Below are 20517 nucleotides of genomic sequence, written 5' to 3'. Positions count from 1 at the left end.
TGTAAAGTTACTTTAAGTTTTAACGCAATATATTGCAAAATAAAATGCAATTGTTGATAAAGTGTTTTTTAAACAAAGCCAAACTACAAATATACAAAAACGTTTTTCAATTTGACTAGGTGGCGCTGTTGTCAAACTGTTGCATTAAGCAAAATATTGGTAAATAAGATAACAAATTCATGGTAAAAAAAAAACTACTAAAAATCTTTTTAAAATCTTTTATTTACAACAATTGCAATCTGAGGGCATCAAAACCCATATTTTATGAAAAATGTTTTAAAACCATAAAGCCATACTTTTCCAGTTGTAGTCCACACAGTTACTTTAAGTTTCAAGAGAATATATTGTAAACAAAAATACATTTGTTCATGAACAGTGTTTCTTTTAAACAAAGCCAAACTACACAATTTCTTCCACTAAAACATACATGATATAAAGGAGATGTAGTAACTTTTTTCGATTTGCCTAGGTGGCGCTGTTGTCAAACCTCTGCAATAAGCAAAAACGCCAAAGACAATAATAAAGTGGGCGTTTACGTAAAAAAAAAAACAACAAAAAAAATAATAAGTTAAGTATTTTAACCTTTTATTTACACAATAATGGCAATTTAAGAGCCTCAAAACCCAAACTTCGCGTCAAGTGTTTTTAAAACATAAAGCCAAACTCTTCCGGTTGTAGTCTTCTGCTGTCATACACAGTTACTTAAAGTTTCAACACAGTATGTTGTAATCAAAAATACATTTGTTGATGAGTAGTGTTTCTTTTAAACAAAGCCAAACTACACATACAAAAAATTGTTCCATTAAAACGTACATGATATAAAAGAGATGTAGTAACTTTTTCCATTTGCCTAGGTGGTGCTGTTGTCAAACTGCTGCGATTGGCATAAGTGGTATAGACAATAACAAATTGATTGTTTACATAAAAAACAACAAAGAAAAACTATTTTAAGTGTTTTAACCTTTTATTTACACAATAAAGGCAATTTGACGGCCTTAAAACCCACATTTTATGTAAAATGCATAACAAATCTTTACCGATTTAAGTCCACTACTATTATATACAGTTGCTTTAAGTTTCCACACAATGCATTGTAAAAAAATACATTTGTTTATAAATAGTGTGCAAATGGATTAAACCCAAACACACCAAAGCACATATGTAGTAGTACCTTTTCAGCTAGGCTGAATCTATTTTTTGTCATATGATAGATTACATCAAGATCTATTGTGATAAATGATATTAATGTCATCTTAAGACAAGCACATCTCTGCAGAGCTCTCCCCCAAAGAAGTGCATGCCTATAAAGACTGACTACTAGGCTATTTCAAACAGAAGGTGTGACTTTCTTGGCTGTATCACCAATACTGAGCATTTCACTTTTCCCCAGTCACAGTAATTGCAGTCTTTGTGTGTCTATAGTCTTTGATACTGTAGTGTTGTTTTACCATACTAACACTGACACTCCCAATAGAGATCGGGTGAAATCTCGCAATCAGCCAAAATGTTGCTCACATTGGTTTTCTATGGGCGATATATATATATATTGCATCACCAAAAATGATAGAGGTCATGTGCATGTGTTGTGTGATAAGTTGATTTATTGACTATTGTGACAGGCCTGTTTTCAACAAACTTGACAAAGATTTTGGTGGCTTTAAAGTTAAACCAGAATGGGAAGATTTTGAAGACACTAGATCTAGACCATTTCAGTTAAAGCTCCCAAATTTGGCCTATTAGCAGATGAGATGGTCCTCTACTAGTGTGCAAACTTTCACAACCTTTTATTTTAAACATCAGACATTTTTTAAACATTAGTGTAGATCTTTCCTGCTAATATAAAAACTGACTAAGAGTTTCAAAAGTCTATTCTCTGGATGTCATGTCCTTGGTTTCATCTCTCTGTCCAACATCTTATCAGTTTATTGATTTGCTCATTGTGACATCCGTGACGTAGCAGAACACACGACGCACGGACACGAGCTCAAAATAGTGAAAGACCAGAATGAATGACGACATCCAGACGATAATTTACAGGAGCCGAAAAGAAGTATCGCCTGTTGATTAATGAACATGTCACTGCGGTTATTGACTCGTAGCTTTAATCTAGAGAGCAGAGTATTGTATGGATGTATTTGCAGTAAATCATCCAAAACACCTTAGTGACGTGCTAAAAACCACTATATAATTATCTGTTCGGGTGACACCCAGAAAACGTTGGCACTGTGGTGGTGACAGCTCATGACAGCCGCACGTTTTAATAAGTATCGCCACCAAACAATTTTAGGTTATAAAAATGTTCCCATTAAGTTATATAATGTTATTTTTTAAGAACTTAGAACCTTTAAAACATCCGTTTTTTTTATTTATAAGTCATTTTGGACGCAATAAAAATTTTTTACGTTTTAATTTCACAAAAATGTTCTTTTATTATGTTATTTTTATTTATATTTGATATTTTTTGGTTATACTAACATCATTTAAATATGTTTGATAAAGTTTCAGTCTCGTTTTATATTTATGTTATTACAAAATTACATTTTGATTACATTAATGTTATAACAACGTTTTCTTAATGTTCTCATTAGGTTATAAAAACGTTATTGTAGATTTCTCTAGACGGTGCACTAAAATAATTGTTTGGTTATAATAACGTTATTGAAAATCTTTCATAAAGTCTTAATCTCATGTTAAATTAATGTTCTCAGTCAGTATTTAAACGTTATTAGAATGTTCCATTCTGATCACATTAATGTTGTAAAAATGTTTTCCTAATGTTCTCAGTAAGTTATAAAAATGGTATTGTAGATTGTGACGACCCCAAGACTCCAGATTGGAGTTTGTGGCAGATCCTGATTGGATGCCTGCTTTAATCACCAATTTGTTTAAACGCATATGTACAATATGAGTGGTCGTGCTAGCTTCTGGAGGACAGTGTGATTATTTGGATGCTAAGACCTGCCATCTCTTTGACTTGATAACCTTATGCTTTGCTTGCATTATTTATATCATGTAGTTAAAGTTTTGTTCTGGTTATATCTAAGCTTTTTATCTTCGTTATTTATCCCTAGACATTCATTTGTTTTGCTGGATTGTTGTTCCAGCGGATTCATTTACAATAAATAATTTGCATTCAGATTAATTTTGTTGCTTGAACTCTCTTTTATGTTGCTACTTAAGCGAGCAGATCACCGTATAACACCATATATAACATATTAATTCAATGTTACAGCTAGGGCTGCATGGTATTATAAAATTCTAACATTGCTATATTTGTATATTTTGCAATATATATTGCAATATGAATACAATTTCACAGACTTCATGTCTCTATTTGGAAAGAATTTATAATGTTAGATCAATTGGGATGATTCTGCATTGAGAGTGCATCTCTATCAAATCCAATAAACAATCTATAAAAGTTTGGGGGTCCACATTTTCTTTGTGCTATTTGCAGTGTGTTTCTCTATTTGCATGTGTTGTAAGTATTTTCATGCATAACAGTCTATAAATACAGCGAAGAAACAGATACGATTGAAATCAAGTGTTTATCGTTTCCCGAGTCTAGCAGAATTTAAGAACAGTAACTGAATGATCAAAATAAAAGTAATTCAGTAAAATTAATCATAGTTGAGGTCACAAAACGTACAATTTCTGATACCTGAATGTTTTTAAAATCATTGTACAATTACAGGCATCAAAAACAGCAAATGATGAATAATAACACAAATTCAACATTGCATATCCTGCAATGTGACTATTGTGAATGATCATATTGAGATATCGATTCTGAAATGATATAGTGTGCAGCTCTAGCTACAACAATACTCCAAAAACTATTTGAAATGCATTAGGTGCTAACATTTGCACAACTTTTAAAGAAGAATTCACGCCCACTGTTGGCTGGGTAGTTTATCATCAGAATACTCATAACTATCCTCTTCCGGGTTTAACCTGTTGTTGAAAGCCAGTTTGGCGATATGGAGAAGATGAAATTCTGGGTGTCTGATCTGGCTGGGTATGATAGGAACATTGTGTTTGTTCTTTGAGGTTATTTTGGTCTTTGAGTTTGCGCCAAACTCACAGCTGAGTTCAAGAACCGATCCATTATTGAAAAAAAAAACCCTAAACCAAATAATTGTCCAGACATTAACCCATGGATTTTTACATTTGCAGCAAAAATACTGCATAATTATATAAAACAATATCATTTTATTTATAATATTTAACAAAATAAGTTTTTTTTATAATCTTCAGTTTTGCTTTGATTGGTCTGCTTTGTGTTTATTATAAATAATGCCAATAATTTATGTTTACTTCATACCTGCATGTACTTTTTTTTCAAACCTCTTACATTTAACAGATTTGTTGTGGAGAAAAGACCATGTTTATAATGCTTATTATTTCTAAATGATTGGCTAACCTTCATGTAATAATGTTAAAATTATGCAAAGTACTGTTTAAAATGTACATATATATATTTTATCTCAACAATGTAGATTTCAGCAGACATTATTGATCATGCTTCAGATATAAAGACAGCTTTAAATTAATTGCAATCAAGGTGCAATCTTAATACTGTGTTGACTTAACCCTTTATAAGGCATGCATTGAAATACTCTTCGGAAAAAATCATGTAGTGTTATTTTCTTAATAATATTTTACTTTCATGATTTAAAAATATACATATATTAAAATAAAAGTCAATAAAGTTCCCATTTTTGTTTCTTCTCCCAATTAACTTAGACATCAATAAAAGTAAGTGAAGTAAACTGAACATCAAAACACATTTTGTTGACGGCTGTCAATCATCTCTGCCTCAAACCTGGAAGAGTTACTACAGTTCAGAGGATGGTGATATTGCACAGTCAATGTTTAGATTGTATGAGTGAACAGAACGTCCACTTGTGCAAATTTTACTCTGCCGAGACTCAAACAAACTGGAGAACAGCCAAAAAACCAGAGGAACACTTCTGGATAATGAGATGGCCATAAATGAGTCGCTGTCTAAATGCTCTTAAAAACACAACACACACACACACACACACACACACACCCATGTTAATCATAGCTGGTTCGTGATGTTCTGTTCTGTTTTGCATCACACAATTATAAAAACATACTTAATTAAGGACAAAAATCATTCAAACACTCATACATGAAAACCAAAATACTATAGTAATTATTAGTACATATGGTGTTTTTGAACAATATTAGAGTGAAGTGTATTTTGTATTTGTATTTTATATATCTTACAGCACCTAAAACATTTTACTACGGCATGCTCTAGTGTTTACACTGTTACAAATACTGCAGCATACTTTAGCTTTTACTACAGTAATCTGTGGTGTATTGCAGTATATCTAAATTAAAGATATTTATTGCAATCAAGAAAAAATATACATCGACACAAAGTAAAAATACTGTTTAATATCAATAGTAGGGCTGCTAAATATATCTTTTCAGCATCAACATCATCGCAGGGTATGCAGTGTTGAATGATAAGCCACACCATTCAGCTGTTGTGTGTGGTGTGCGGTCTGGTGAATATGGCTGCCGTCGCATCATCCAGGTGGATGCTGCACACTGGTGGTGGATGAGTACTATCTAAAGCACTTTGATTGTCTAGATAAGCACAATATAAATTTAAGGAATTATTATTATTATGATTATAGATGACTAGGAGCTACAATAAAGTTCTGAAAATATGAGGATTTAGTTATGCAGAGTGTAGCTGTTGCAGAGTTTAACCATAACGGAGTGACAGTTTATCATTTGCACATGTTTTTAAGGCCTTCGAAGTATTTAGGCACAAGAAAGTTTTACCATTTGTAACTTTAATAAAGAATAATTTCACTGAATTATTTATACAGTGAAGGCTTTTGCAGGGTTATTTTACATTAGATTCTTTAAAACCCTGTCTCTGAAAACTATTTGACTGCCCTGAAATCCATAAAACATAATCCATCACACTTTTATCATTGCTGTTTTCTGTGTGTGTGTGTGTGTGTGTGTGTGTGTGTGTGTGTGTGTGTGTGTGTGTGTGTGTGTGTGTGTGTGTGTGTGTGTATATATATATATGTATATATATATATGATTGTAATTTGTTTATAACAATTTATCCAAAATTAACTTCCCTACAAAATTATCCCAATTAATCTAATTTAATAAATTATTTCCAAAAAGTTATTTTAAAGTTTTGTAAAAAAAATATTGCAGTATTTATCTCAGAAAAACTAAACATTGCAATGCCAGATTTTTCCAATATTGTGCAGCCCTAATATATATATATATATATATTTATATAGGGATGTCCAGATCCGATTATCGGAAATCGGGCCCGATCACACGGTTTGGAAATGGATGCTACCTCCTGTTCAGGATTCGAATATGCATGTATATATATTCTCATTATTTCAACACATCTATAGTTTTGCGGTGGCACAGAGTTAGTCTTGACTTAACACAGAAACAGCAACGGATGCAGCATGACATCACATTGTTGCAGAGACGCTATTGGTTAAATGCTGGCAAAGTAGAACATGGAAGCAGCTTGAAGCTGAAAGCGTGAGTATGTCTGCGGTCTGGAGGTATTATAAAGTTGATGACGACAACACATTGCCCTAGTAAACTGTGAGATATGTAAACTTGGGATTGCCTGCTGGGTATTTTAAGTTGAGGTGCTGTTTGTTTTTATGTTAGATTTGTTTCATATTTACTGCTGCACTAAAGTTTTAAAGTGAAGAATTGATGTTATTTATTAGTCGATTGTTCAAGACACGCAGAAATGCTCTGTTTGTTAACAGAGTTGTTGAATGCTAAAATAAGGTGAATTAACTTTAAAAAAAAAGGAACAACCTGGATCTATTTCTTTGTTCTTCTTTATTTTATTTATAAAGAATATTTTTTATTTTTAATAATTATTATTCTTTTTTATTCTGTGTATTATAGAAGCATCAGACCAGGTAATGGCTGATACTCAAAATCAAATGGCTCGGACTCAAAGGCAAAAAACCCTGATTGGGACATCCCTATATAATATATATATATATATATATATATATATATATATATATATATATATATATATATATATATATATATATATATATATATATATACACATTTTTTTTTTTACTTTAGTACAAAGTAGAAAACTATCTTTTTTAACCTTACTTTGGTTCGACTAAATTGTACTTTTGAGCTAAACTATAATGAATACATATAACATCTGTCTATGCTAGTGCTAGTTATTTTATTTTTAGTAATGAGATAAACTACTGCTGCTGCTGCTTTCATTATGGATATAAATATCAGGGAGGAACTGTGATCAAACTCACATTAGAAACACATAAAAACTGTTGTGACCATAAAAAAAAAAGCTTTATGTGGAGAAATGACACAAATCGCTTCTTCATGAGGATGTGTGACTGAGGAATATTATAGCACAGATTCTCATTGTGTAAACTGCAATAGCAATTGATTCCATCATGCAGAAGCATAATGTGTGTGTGTGAATGAGTTCAGCATGGGTGGGCGGATCACATACATCACATCACAGAATGTTCTGGATTGGCATAAACCTCAACAACTGAGGCACATGGAGTCAGACTGGTTAAAAATGGTCAATATAGACAGCAATATAAAACCAATAGGTGAAATATGGACGAAATGTTCCCCCCCACACACATAATAATTTCATAGTGTGCATTTGTTGTGAATTCACATTGCTTATTGAACAAGGAAATGAATCACAAAAACAAAGCTTTCTTTCTGCCACTAAAGTCAGATACTGTAAAACAGCTGAGGTAAAAGTAACAGCAATTTGTGTGTGATTCTTTAAAGGTGCAAGCTTGATATCGAGGTAATTTGGGTTTATATTCACACATTTAGTCCATAATAATATAATTTCAATAAAGTATTATTTGCTAATCCTAATTAGGGATCTTATATCAGCACCCAATGCCAATCAAACCACATTGTTCACAGCGACTTAAACAGAGCTGATGTTGTTTTGAAGTCATACGTGTGTGCTAATTCTGACTGTATATTCAAAACAGCGTGGTAAACAATGTAGAGACCGTGTCGCAAGATTTACAAGACAAGATCTAACGAAGGAATGTGAGAATATAAAACTATTTACCTTAATATTTTGGATTGACTGGTGCACGAGTTCTCTGCGCGCGCGCGTGTTTGTGTGTGTGTGTCGCGCGCGCCAAACCGCTTTGTGTGAAACCAACAACACAACCGCACTAACAAAATACTATCAAAATACAGGTTTTCCTTAACACTAGTGTGGTTTAAATGTGCATTAATGTTTCTAACACGTTTTGCACGCGAATGCATTGCGCTTTAACAACTTCAATAGGTTATTTGGGTAAAATATGACACATCACGTTACTTTTGTGGTTTATAAGCATTGAAGCAATTGTTTTGAAACAATATGAATGCAAACAACTATTATAACACCTAAAATGCTCGTGTCGTGTAACATCAACAATGCAGATGCACATGCAGTGATGCTTCCTCCTGATCTGAATCTCAGGTTTGTTCCTCATGCAAACACTTTTAGCAGTGATGCTCCAAAGGCTCGACATGCTCGTTTGACTTGAATTCAGGTGATAAATGTGTGCATGCGTGTGTGTGTGTGTGCATCAACTCACCTGGATCCTGAAGAAACAGAAAACCTTGGAAGATGTGGAGAAGAAATGCTGCTGCTCCGTGTTTCTATAAGGAGTGCGTGGAAATTTCCACCATGTGAGCAAACCCTTTGGGATCAAGTAACACACACACACATACACATACACACCCGCTGAATGGACGGGGGTCTTTTCCAGAAAAGGTCATCGTGGGCTCCGTCACCAGGGTTGCCAGATTGACCAGCCCAACAATATCACAACGCAAAATAGGACACCGCCCATTCAAAATATATATAGTTTAGACTTTTTTCTGACTAGACTTTAGACTTTTTTCCCGAACATTTCATGAAATACTACAATAAAAAAGAATAAACGAAGCAAAATAATGTAATGCAAATCGATTTTAACTTATATGTCTGAAAAGGAGCACGATGAAGAAGCTGGAGACACTAAATAAAATTTTTCATTGGATTCACTAATTTTTTTTAAGGTAAATGGTTGCAAACAAATAATATGAGTTAAATTTAAAAAAAAAAAAAAAAACTAATTAAGCTGAACATTACTAAAAAAGGGTGTAAATCCAATTAAACTTTTTATTTTCAGCGTATACCTATTTAATCCTACCCCTTCTTTACTCTAGATTAAATATAAAAGTAACAGTTCATAATAATATATAATAATTAATAGCAGTACAATAATCATTAAATTACCGTCCTTTTCAAATTAACTAAATAAACTGGAGTCAGATTTTTAACGTCATGCATTATACACATTTTTTACTTGCTAATGCTCATGAAGTAAGTTCAAATGTAGTATTTACTTGAGTAACGTTGCAATGTAATACTCGATTTCAGACACATTTTAGTACCGTATGGAGGGGTCTGGATGCAGATCTGGTGCAGATGCAATCTGAGCTGCACGCAGTGCTTTGTAATGGGCTCACCGGACCCTGCCCCTCACAGTGATGTCAGCTCCATTGAGTGCATTGTCTGACATTGCATGGCTGAGAGATAAAGGCTGCATCCAGATACAGCACCCCTGCACTTCTCAACAAAAAAAAGCTTAACATTACTCTGTTTAGCACAGTTTTACTCATCAGTGGAATATAAATTTGGTAGAGTATAATATTTCAACTTAACTACATAAATATAATTCCATTCATCTTTATTTCTGGAGAGCTTTTACAATGTAGATTGTGTTAAAGCAGCTTCACATAGAAGATCACAGTGAACTGAAACCGTCAGTTCAGTTTTCAGTGTTTAAGTTCAGTTCAGTTTAGTTTAATTGGGAGTCCAAACACTAAAGATCCATCCATCGATGTGCAGCTCAACAGGTCCCGAACTATGCAAGTGACAACAGCAGCAAGGAAAAAACTTCACCAATTGGCAAAAGTGAAGGATAAAAACCTTCAGAATAAAAAAAAACCATTCAGGCTCAGTTGGGCACGATATATAATGAATGCAATAGGTCAAACCTTCTGACTAACAACCTCAATTGTTAGCAACCTCGAAAGATATTTGCTGCTTGTTCAAATTACTTGTTTAAAATGAACACAGATTAGATTTTTAATAAGGACTTAATTGCTTTATGCCTAATCCACTTAACTGTTAATAGTTAAATTAATCAATCTGTGTTGGGACTACTCGAATGAATTGTGTGAAACCCTGCATTTATTACACTGTGCTTAAAGGTAGTCAAACTTTGCGTGAAAACTGAGGACTTGGCAACCCTGCCCTTGAGGCTCCACTAGGCTCCTCCTGTTTTTGTTCCATCACAAATGTTGCTAAACCACAGAATTATTTTGTACAATTTATTTTATTTGAACTCAAATTGTTTTTAATCTTTGTTTCCAATTTACATTAATCACATTTAACTGTACAGTGTATTATTTTGCTTCTCATATGTGATGTATCCTAATGTAATTTATAGTAGATACTACACTGTTTTTTAATCATACTATAGTAAAGTACTTCATTCATTAATTTTCTTCAGCTTAGTCCTTTTATTCATCAGCAGAAAGTGGAAAGGACCGCCAATCTGCCCATCCAGATGCAACTAACCAGATAGCAAATAATTCTGGCCCAGATTAGGCATAAAGCTGGCACAGCAGGCATTCGTCCGGCACTGGCATACAGCACGTGGGCCAAACATGGCCCAGGTTTGGCCGAGGTGGCACCGTGTTACAGGTGGCACTCAAGACTTGGGCCAGATATCAAATGTAGTCTTTGGCCCAGATGTTTAAATGTATATGTGGACCACGTAAGTTTGGTCTATCTTGACCCACTTTTAAAATACAGTTAAATAATTTTTGAGTAAAGAAGAAATTCTGTTAATCAGGTAAACATTGCAGTCACGACACAGCATATCTGGCCCAGTTAAGGCCCAGTTATGGGTTGTTAGCTTGGCCCAGATATGGTCCATGTTTGCCTCTTGTATGGAAGCCAGACTTGGTCCAGTCATGTACCGTAATTCACTACGGCATGTGGGCCAAGCAAATGCTGATGCTGTGGGCCAGATCTGGACCGGAGAAATTTGGGTGTAAATTTTAATCTTTTAAATTTTATGTAACTGCTATGGGCAGCACTGTGGCGCAGTGGGTAGCACAATTGCCTCACAGCAAGAATGTCGCTGGTTCGAGCCTCGGCTGGGTCAGTTGGCATTTGTTAGTGGACTTTGCATGTTCTCCCATGTTGTTAGTGTGGATTTCCTCCGGGTGCTCCGGTTTCCCCCTCAAATCTAAAAACACAGGTCAAACTAAATTGTCCACAGGGTAAGAGTGTGAATGGGTGTGTATGGATGTTTCCCAGGGATAGATTGCAGCTGGAAGGGGTCTCGCTGCGTAAAACATATGCTGGATAAGTCCAATAGTATCTGGATGCAGCCTTTATGATGCAAGCTGAGATTGCATCCCTCAGCGATGCAATGTCAGACTCAATGCACTCATGAGTGACGTCATTGTGAGGAGTAGGGTTAGAGGTGGGGTTAGGTGAACCCATTAAAAAGCATTGGATGCAGCTCAGATTGCACTGCACCAGGTCTGCAAACAGAGACCTCTTGATAAGTTGGCAGTTCATTCCACTGTGGCGACCCCTGATTAATAAAGCGACTAAGCCAAAAGGAAAATAAATGAATGAATGAATGAATAAATCACTGCTTTGGGGATACAGCAAATTACCCAACATTTTCCTGTTTTCTACAACGCATTTCTGTTCTGTTTGCTGTGTAATGCCAGCTGACATCAATTTTATTCTTTAATTTGTTACCCTATTTTACCACATTGTTCCACTGTAAAACTATATGATCAATTAGTCCTGACAGCATATGCTTTTAGTTCATTGTAACTAACTTAATCATGTTCTAACTTAATTTTACAAGTTATGCAAGCAGTTTTAAGTCAGTTTAACATAATATAAGTTCAATGGACAAAGTTAATTTGATTCAGCTTAAAAATGTAAAGCAATCAGCATTTTACAGTGTAGTTTTTTTTACTGTTAGACATTTGTGTCCCTCTAAAAACTAAATGTTTAAGTTAAATCAAATAAACCTTTTTGAGTCATTTTAACTCATTAACCTGACACAAAACAGCTTGTTAAAGAAAATAAGTTAGAAAAATGATTACTACACTTGTTTTTTTAAGCTATACTTAACATTAATATATGTTTTCATGATTTACAGATCACATTTTTTACAGTTGTTTCAGAGGTCATACAAAATATTTGCAATGTAAACACTTTTAAAATATCAGTATCAGTTGGGGTGGTGTCATCATCAATGCCTGTCATATTCATAAATCATGGCTGTTGCAATGGTTTAATAGTTGAGCAGTGATCATATCAGTTTAGTCTTTAAACAGAAGGTCATTTAAACAGTGAATTCAGATGACTTTGCATTTCTGTGAGTGCACAGATCTCCCTGCCAGCTTCACTCATGTGAACACATGCTCGTGTCCTTGAGCAACATCAAACACTCATCCAGAACTGCAAGAGAGAATGCTAAAAATTACACTAAGGCTGTATCTGAAACCGCCCCTATATACCCTAAACAGTGCGCTATTTAGGAGAGCAACCATTTCTGGTGGTGTTCATAGTGGATGGCATGAAATGCACTCAATAAATCCCACAATGCATTGCAATAACGAGTCTTCTGCTGCATCTTAATCATAATATTTTTCATATATTAATTTTACTAAGTAGGCAGCATGGTGGCTCAGTAATTAGCACTGTGGCTTCACAGCAAGAACGTCACTGGATTTAGTCCCAGCTAGGCCTGTTGGCATTTCTGTGTGGAGTTTGCATGTTCTTCCCCGTGTTGGCGTGGGTTTCCTCCTGTTTCAAACATTAAAGAATTATAAATGTTTGCTAGATTTTCAGGGCGCAGTATATGTATCGATGCACCCTGATTTTCTTAATTTAATAAATATTTTGTCGTAAGAAAAGTTGGTCAATCTAGCAACAAAATTCAATAGTATCTGACTTGCATGTGCAAACTTTGTCATGCAGTCTGAGACAAGTAATCTCAGACACAATGCACTCAGTGGAGCAAGTTGTCCCAAAAAACTCAAGAATCATGTTGTTTCAGCTCATTTTAAATACAGCAAACATAACTTTTCCTGAGCTCCTGAAAATCACCAAAGAATCCATGTATGTTTGCACACACATGATGAATAAATCTAAATCTGATTATAGTGGAAATGCCTGTTGAAGTTGAGTGCAGTGCATAGTGGGATACAGTCAGTGCTGATCTCTCTGGCCAATGCACATAAGCAGATCTTCAATGCTGAATATATACACTGTAAAAATAGAAGTACAGTAGTATGTCATTCTCCACATTAGTGAGCGCAGATGTGTCTTTCAGAGGAGCTGGAGGCTCAGTGTTCAGCATACTCAACTGACTGCTGTATTTTTGGATGGACAGTTACATTAGTGACTGACCCACATAGCAGGAATAGATCTGACAGAAGACTGATGCGTCTTATTGTGGATCAGAATGAGCGTAGATCAATTGATGGCTGATCCTGATCAAAATTATTCACCGCAGTACAATCGCCTCACAGCAAGAAGCTCGCTGGTTTGAGTATTGGCTGGGTCAGTTGGCATTCTGTGTTGAGTTTGCATGTTCTCACTGTGTTGGCATGGGTTTCCTCCGGGTGCTCTGGTTTTCGCCACAGTCCACAAACATGCTCTGTAGATGAAATGGGTAAGTTAAATTGTCCATAGTGTAAGAGTGTGTGTGTGAATAAGTGTGTATGGGTGTTTTCCAGTGATGAGTTGCAGCTGAAAGGGCATCCGCTGCGTCAAACATATGCTGGATAAGTTGGCGGTCCATTCCACTGTGGTGACCCCTAGTTAATAAATGACTGAGCCAAAAAAATGAATGAATGAATGATGTTTAATAGAACAATATAAATAATAATATATCATTCATTCGTTCATTCATTTTCTTTTCGGCTTAGTCACTTTTTTAACTAGGGGTCGCCGCAGTGGAATGAACCGCCTATAATAATGTATATTATATAACAATATATAATAAATGAATTGAACTTTTTTTTTATTTAAGGGATCATTCACTCGTAACCTTTTAAATCAAGTGCTATTTTGGGGTTTCCACCTGGATTTACAGGCAAATTCACAAGCAGAGGTGTTATGCAAAGGTTTGGTATCAGTTTCAAGAAAACCCTTTTCGTAAAACATTGTCGAAAGGGATTATATGTAGATTGAAGATAATTTTATATGTTGTCTGTAATATAATAAACCCTTCCAAAAAGAGTCGAGGTTGCATTAATTAATTTGGTGGTTCCTGCACATGTCAGTAATCATAAGAAAAAAGAGAATAGTCTCGATCATAATCCATGCAAAAGTTATTCTGATGAGAGAATGGAACCACTTATGGGGGTACTGGGCCAATAAAGACCTTTAAATTTAAAGAATGCCGAAGTAAATGACGTCATGGACCTGGTACCGGGAGTTCAGGAGGATAAAAATTAGATTTTAGTAGTTTGAAATAATATAATGTATAAGAAATAATAAATAAAGAAGTAAGTCTATGTACTGCCAGTTTATGACAATGTTTTTGCAGTGTAATATACAACAATATATCATTTTTTAAATCTGTTTTGATTTGATTGTTTATTTTCGAACAAAATATCATACATAAAATGTTATTAACAAATAATGCATGTCAACATGGTCGAATATGGAGTGGGATGAAGCACAAGCTTATCATTTTCCCACCCCATTACCTCATACATCATCCGTCTATTACTTAAACTGATTTCTTTTTTTACTTATCTCTTCTTTTTACATGAAAACATATTTAATCCTTTTGGCATCTTCTATGTTTGATTCCATTTGTACATTTTTATTTTGTAACATAGACCTAAAGAAAAAGAAAAGAAAAGAAAAAAACACAGTACTGCAAATAGCCGTTAATTAAAATTTCATCACACCTTTCTCTTTTTATCTTTCTTCAATAACCTTCATCATTATATTCCTTAAATAACATATATATTTATACAACTTTATAAATTGATTAATATCTTGACATGTTTGAGAGTCTGATCTAGACTGTTCCATAGTTTTACACCACCTACAGACATACACAAACTTTTTAAAGTTGTCTCCTCCTAAAATTTTGTTCATCTCTTAGATTATATCCCCCTTGTCTTTCTTAAAAAAACTTTTGTATGCATTTTTGAAGTATTTTATTCTTAGCTTTAAGCATAAATTGTGCTGTTTTAAATTTAACCAAATCATTGAACTTAAGTATCTTTAATTTAAAAAAATAAAGGATTTGTCTGCTCCAAATATTTTAAATAATAAAAATGTTTTTCAAACTTTTTCAAACTTTTCAAGGTTAGAAGTTGTTGGAAGAAAGATCAAGATCCCATGATGCAATTCAAAAGCAGAAATAAATGGAGGAAACAACAAAAACACTAAACACAAAATATGGAAAACTGCTCATTTATGAATATTTTTTACAGTGACTTATTATTCAGGAGCAGTAGTTTGTTTGTTCTGTAAGCATTTTGTGAATGTTATATATTTGAAATCTCCTCAAATATAAAAACAATGAGACAAAAATTAGGAACAAACGTTCAGAGAGGAGGTTTAAAACAGAACATTACGTTAACAATACTGAAATAATGTTTGTTCATAACTTCGCCAGAACATTCAGAGAACATTATGAGCTGCTGCCATAGAAGTTATCTTAGAATGCAACATAATGAGGCGTTCCAGTGCTCTCTATGTTCCTCTCCCTAGTGGGTTTTATATTTCATGCTGAAGTATAATGAGCAGGGCGCACTGGGACTAAAAATCAGCCCTGGCACTGTAGCCACACCAGCCCACATTCCCACACCGACACAGCCCCATCCACGGACACGCACATTCACTACTTATATTAGTGTACCGATGCTGAAATAATATAAGCAGTACCATATGTGTAATAGACATGTAAACATTTAATGTATGTGACTGGAACGAAAACAACCTGTTTATAACAGATTTATACATGCAATCATTTAAATCATTCATTTTCTTTTCGGCTTAGTCGCTTTATTATTCTGGGATCGCCACAGCGGAATGAACCGCCAACTTATCCAGCTTATATGTCATGCAGCGGATACCCAATTCACCTATAGCACGTGTTTGGACTTGCGAGGGAAACCGGGAGGAAACCCACGCGAACATGTAAGCTCCACACAGAAACACCAACTGACCCAGCCGAGGCTCGAAGCATCGTCCATCCTGCAGTGAGGTGACAGTGCTAACCACTGCATTTGGCAGCGTCTGATTTTAGAGCAATCTTTTGCTCTCTCTGAGGTTTTCGGCACTGCCTTTCCTTTTTTACGGTCCATCTCTGACAAATAGCTTGTGTTGCACTTACTGTTTGTTTGAGATTCTCGCCAGAATTTGATTATGTCTGCGTAATCTCTAATTGGGTCGGCCCTTCTCGAAACCAGCCGGCCATTGCCGATTGGGCTAATGCTTAACATTTATTATTATTATTACTATTATCATCATCATCATCCTCATCATCATGATATTCACATCTTGCAAGAGATATAAGCTGCCTGCATGTAAAAACAAAAACTTATAATAGAAAAATAGCATACCGGCCCACATTCAAATAATGGTCCGACCCTTTCACAGTGAAGATCCATCAATCACACACTTTATAGGGCGCGTGAGTGTGTGTGATGTCAGGACACAGGTATGCACACACTCCAGCTCAACACTCTTCATTCTGCATATCCTTCCTGTACAGAAAGAAAAGAGGTCAGAGATTTGTGGGTCGTTTTGTAATGGCGCTCTTATATAATGAGTCCAGTCTTCTCCACCCTGACATTATTTACTTAAACAAACAGCAGACAAATGATTTACCATTCAGATGCTCGCATATGACACCAGCAGACTCTGAGTAAAACCGCTCAGTTCTGCTGACTGAGAAACTTTTTATTATTATATAATCCTCCAGATGCTGCTGAGTCTTTGGTTGCAGTGCATGGGTTCTGTTTGACATTCAGAGAGTTGATTGATTTAATGAAGTCTAAACGTTCAGATGGACGTCCAGTGCTGTGTAAATGTGTTTTTTTGTTGGGTTTGTTGGTTTGTGCTCATCGTTCAGACATGTTGAGCTCATGCTGGAACTGGTCTGCAGTGTTTTGACTCCTTTCCCACTTTTCTAAAGAAACTACTGTGAGTAACGTGTTAGAAATGACAGCGGTTCTGTGCATGTACAGTTCAAGCAACATTATACATAAATGCAAAATATAGCTGCATTTATACATTGTGTACTTCTTTACATGTATGCCAGACTTTTCTGTATGATGTTCTTATTTCTCTATACAATTTTTCCAGCTTTCTCATTAGCACCTACAATATTCTGCTGCCTATTTATTTATTTATTTATTTATATATTTATTTATTTATTTATTATAATTTTTAAAAGAATTCCTTCATTCATTTTCTTTTCGGCATTAGTTACATTTATTAATTAGGGGTCGCCACATTGGAATGAACTTATCCAGCATATTTTTATGTAGCATATGCCCTTCCAGCTGCAACCTATCACTATACACTCATACTGCACACTCACCTCCATACACTCTCATTCACACACACACACACACACACACACTACAGACAATTTAGCTTACCCAATTCACCTATAGCACATGTGTTTGGACTGTGGGGAAACCAAAGCACCCTGAGGAAACCAACGCCATCATGGGGAGAAGATGCAAACTCCACACATGCAAACTGGCACATCCCTGAATATTAATAGATTTAAATATGAATTATTGTATATACATATAGTTTAAATAATAGCATAATAATAAGAATTGTTTTTATTGATTACTTAGAAGTCAGTGTATCATAAATTCTTACATCAAATGAAGCAGAATGAAGTCAAATGATGTGCATAATAGAAAAACAACAACCAAACAATTGCAATAGTTTAAACAAAATCATAAAATAATTATTAATCAAAAGTAATCCAAATAAACAAATTGACCCCAAACATCACATGAGTGCAGTCATGTCATATAAGATATTAGAAACATTCATTCATTCATTCATTCATCGGCTTAGTCCCTTATTCATCAGGCGCTGCCACAGCAAAAAAAAAAACACCAACTTGTCCAGCAATTTACACAGCGGATGCCCTCTCAGCTGCAACCAGTACTAGGAAACACCCATACACACTCATTCACACACACACTTATACACTCCTGCCAATTTAGTTCAATTCACCTATAGCACATGTGCTTGGACTGTGGGGGAAACTGGAGCACCCGGAGGAAACTCACACCAATATGGGGAGAACATGCAAACTCCTCACAGAAATGCCAACTGACCCAGCCGGGACTTGAACCAGCGACCTTCTTGCTGTGAGTGCTAACCACTGAGCCACCATGCTGCCATATTATAAACAAACTAAATAAATAAATAACATTTTTCTGAGAAATATCATGCATAATTAGAAAAAAAAATTATTATATACAATATATATTTTTCCACTTAAAGAGATCTGTTGTCATAAAGTGACCCCCAATATAAAGCACAATATTGGCTGCGTCATTTGACCAACAGAAACATCATGACACTCAGGCTTTTCAAATGGTTTGAGGATTGTTTGTATGTGTTTTTCCAGCTATGAAGACAGTTGTGTTGTTGAAAATATGTTGTCGTTTGCTGTGGACTGGTCTTTAGTTTGGATGTGATGCATAACTGAATACTGTGTGAGTGTTTGGGACAGCATGGAATGTGAACAGCAACATTCCCGCTGTGCAGGGGCTGATGGGACGACTGTTTCTACTGTCCACTGTAATTATTACTGGACATTCAGTCATCCAAACATCCAGCGGCAAAACCTCATTATTATAGCAGAGCGTGAGAAGCAAAGTTACCCACATGCAAATATACTATAGCAATTACTGAAGTGTTTTTGAACCAAACTATTGTAAAGTACTTGAATTGAGCTGTTGTACTACAATGCACCACATTTTACTGTTGTAAAAACTAAACTATACCACAGTATTTATTGCAGTCTGTGAGTTTATAGGTAATGCTATGCAGTATGCTGTTGCTAGGATGTTTCTTATGTAGCATGTTGTTAGCATGACTTCTAGTATATTTAACATTAAATAGCTAACATGTTTAACATGCTTTTAAAAAGAATTAGCATGTTGATAGCATTTTCTTTTGCTTGTTTTAGCATGATTAACATTCTTTATCATGCAGTTAGCATCAATTAGCAAATTTTAGTATGGTTAAGACTTTGCTAGGATGAACTAGCATGTTTTTTAGCATATCTAAAATGTTTTACTACATGTTTCAACATGTTTTTTAACAGGAATTAACATGCTGATGTAACGTTTCTTGTTTGTTTTAACACAACTAATATTCTTTAGCATGTTGTTAGCATCAATAAGCAAGATTTATTATGGTTAATGGGTTGAATTGGCATCTTTTCAGCATACCTAAATATTTTACTACATAGCAAGCATGTTTCAACATGGTTTTGCAAAGAATTAGAATGTTGCTAGCATGTTTCTTGCTCGTTTTAACATGATTGACATTCTTTAACATGTTGTTAGCTGGGAGAACACATTGCTAGCTAAACTAAGCATGTTTGCAACATAACTAAAATGTTTTAGCACATGAATAGCATGTTATAAATTGTTTTAAACCTAATTCATATATTGCTAGCATGTTTCTTGCTAGATTTAACATGATGAACATTATTTAGCAAGTCGTTTGCATGGTTAACACATTGCTAGCATGCATTAGCATGTTTCAACATACCTAAAATGTTTTACGACATGGCAAGCATGTTTCAACATGGTTTTAAAAAGAATTAGCATGTTGCTAGCTTGCTCTTTTTAACATAATGAACATTCTTAAGCATGTAGTTGGTATAAATTAGCAAGTTTTTTTTATGGTTAACACATTCCTAGCATGGATTAGCATATTTCCAGCATACCTAAAATATTTCACTACATGGCAAGCATGTTTCAATATGTTTTTAACAAGAATTGGCATGTTGCTAGCATGTTTCTTGCTTGTTTTATAACGATGAACATTATTTAGCATGTTTTAGCATGGTTAACACATTGCTGACATGAGTTAGTATGTTTGTAACATAACTAAAATGTTTTAACACATGGCCAGCATGTTTTAAATTGGAATTAACATGTGGCTAGCACTTTTCTTGTTTGTTTTAACATGACTAACATTCTTTAGCATGTTATTAGCATGAATTAACAAGTTTTAGAATGGTTATCACATTGCTAGCATGTTATCCAGCGTACCTAAAATGTCTTACTACATGGCAAGCATGTTTAAACATGTTTTTAACAAGAATTGGCATGCTG

General features: G+C 34.7%; 1 protein-coding gene across 5 annotated transcripts in view; it reads right to left on the bottom strand.

Moving 5' to 3' along the window:
• Positions 1–8782, bottom strand: part of slc38a4 (solute carrier family 38 member 4) — a 50796-nt gene extending 42014 nt beyond the window's left edge. For 4 of the 5 annotated variants that reach the window (XM_073945946.1, XM_073945950.1, XM_017355001.4 and 1 more), the window contains exon 1: positions 8664–8782. The gene's annotated coding sequence lies outside the window, so the exon portion shown is untranslated. Of the gene's footprint in view, positions 1–8143; positions 8222–8663 lie in introns of those variants that run through there. The other variant, XM_073945948.1, reaches the window with a different exon arrangement.
• Positions 8783–20517: the final 11735 nt, after the last annotated feature.

This window comes from Danio rerio, chromosome 4 (assembly GCF_049306965.1).
Source record: "Danio rerio strain Tuebingen ecotype United States chromosome 4, GRCz12tu, whole genome shotgun sequence".
In the NCBI taxonomy this organism is placed as follows: domain Eukaryota; kingdom Metazoa; phylum Chordata; class Actinopteri; order Cypriniformes; family Danionidae; genus Danio; species Danio rerio.
Note: the sequence above shows the minus strand (reverse complement) of the source record. Positions and strands in the feature narration are given on the sequence as shown.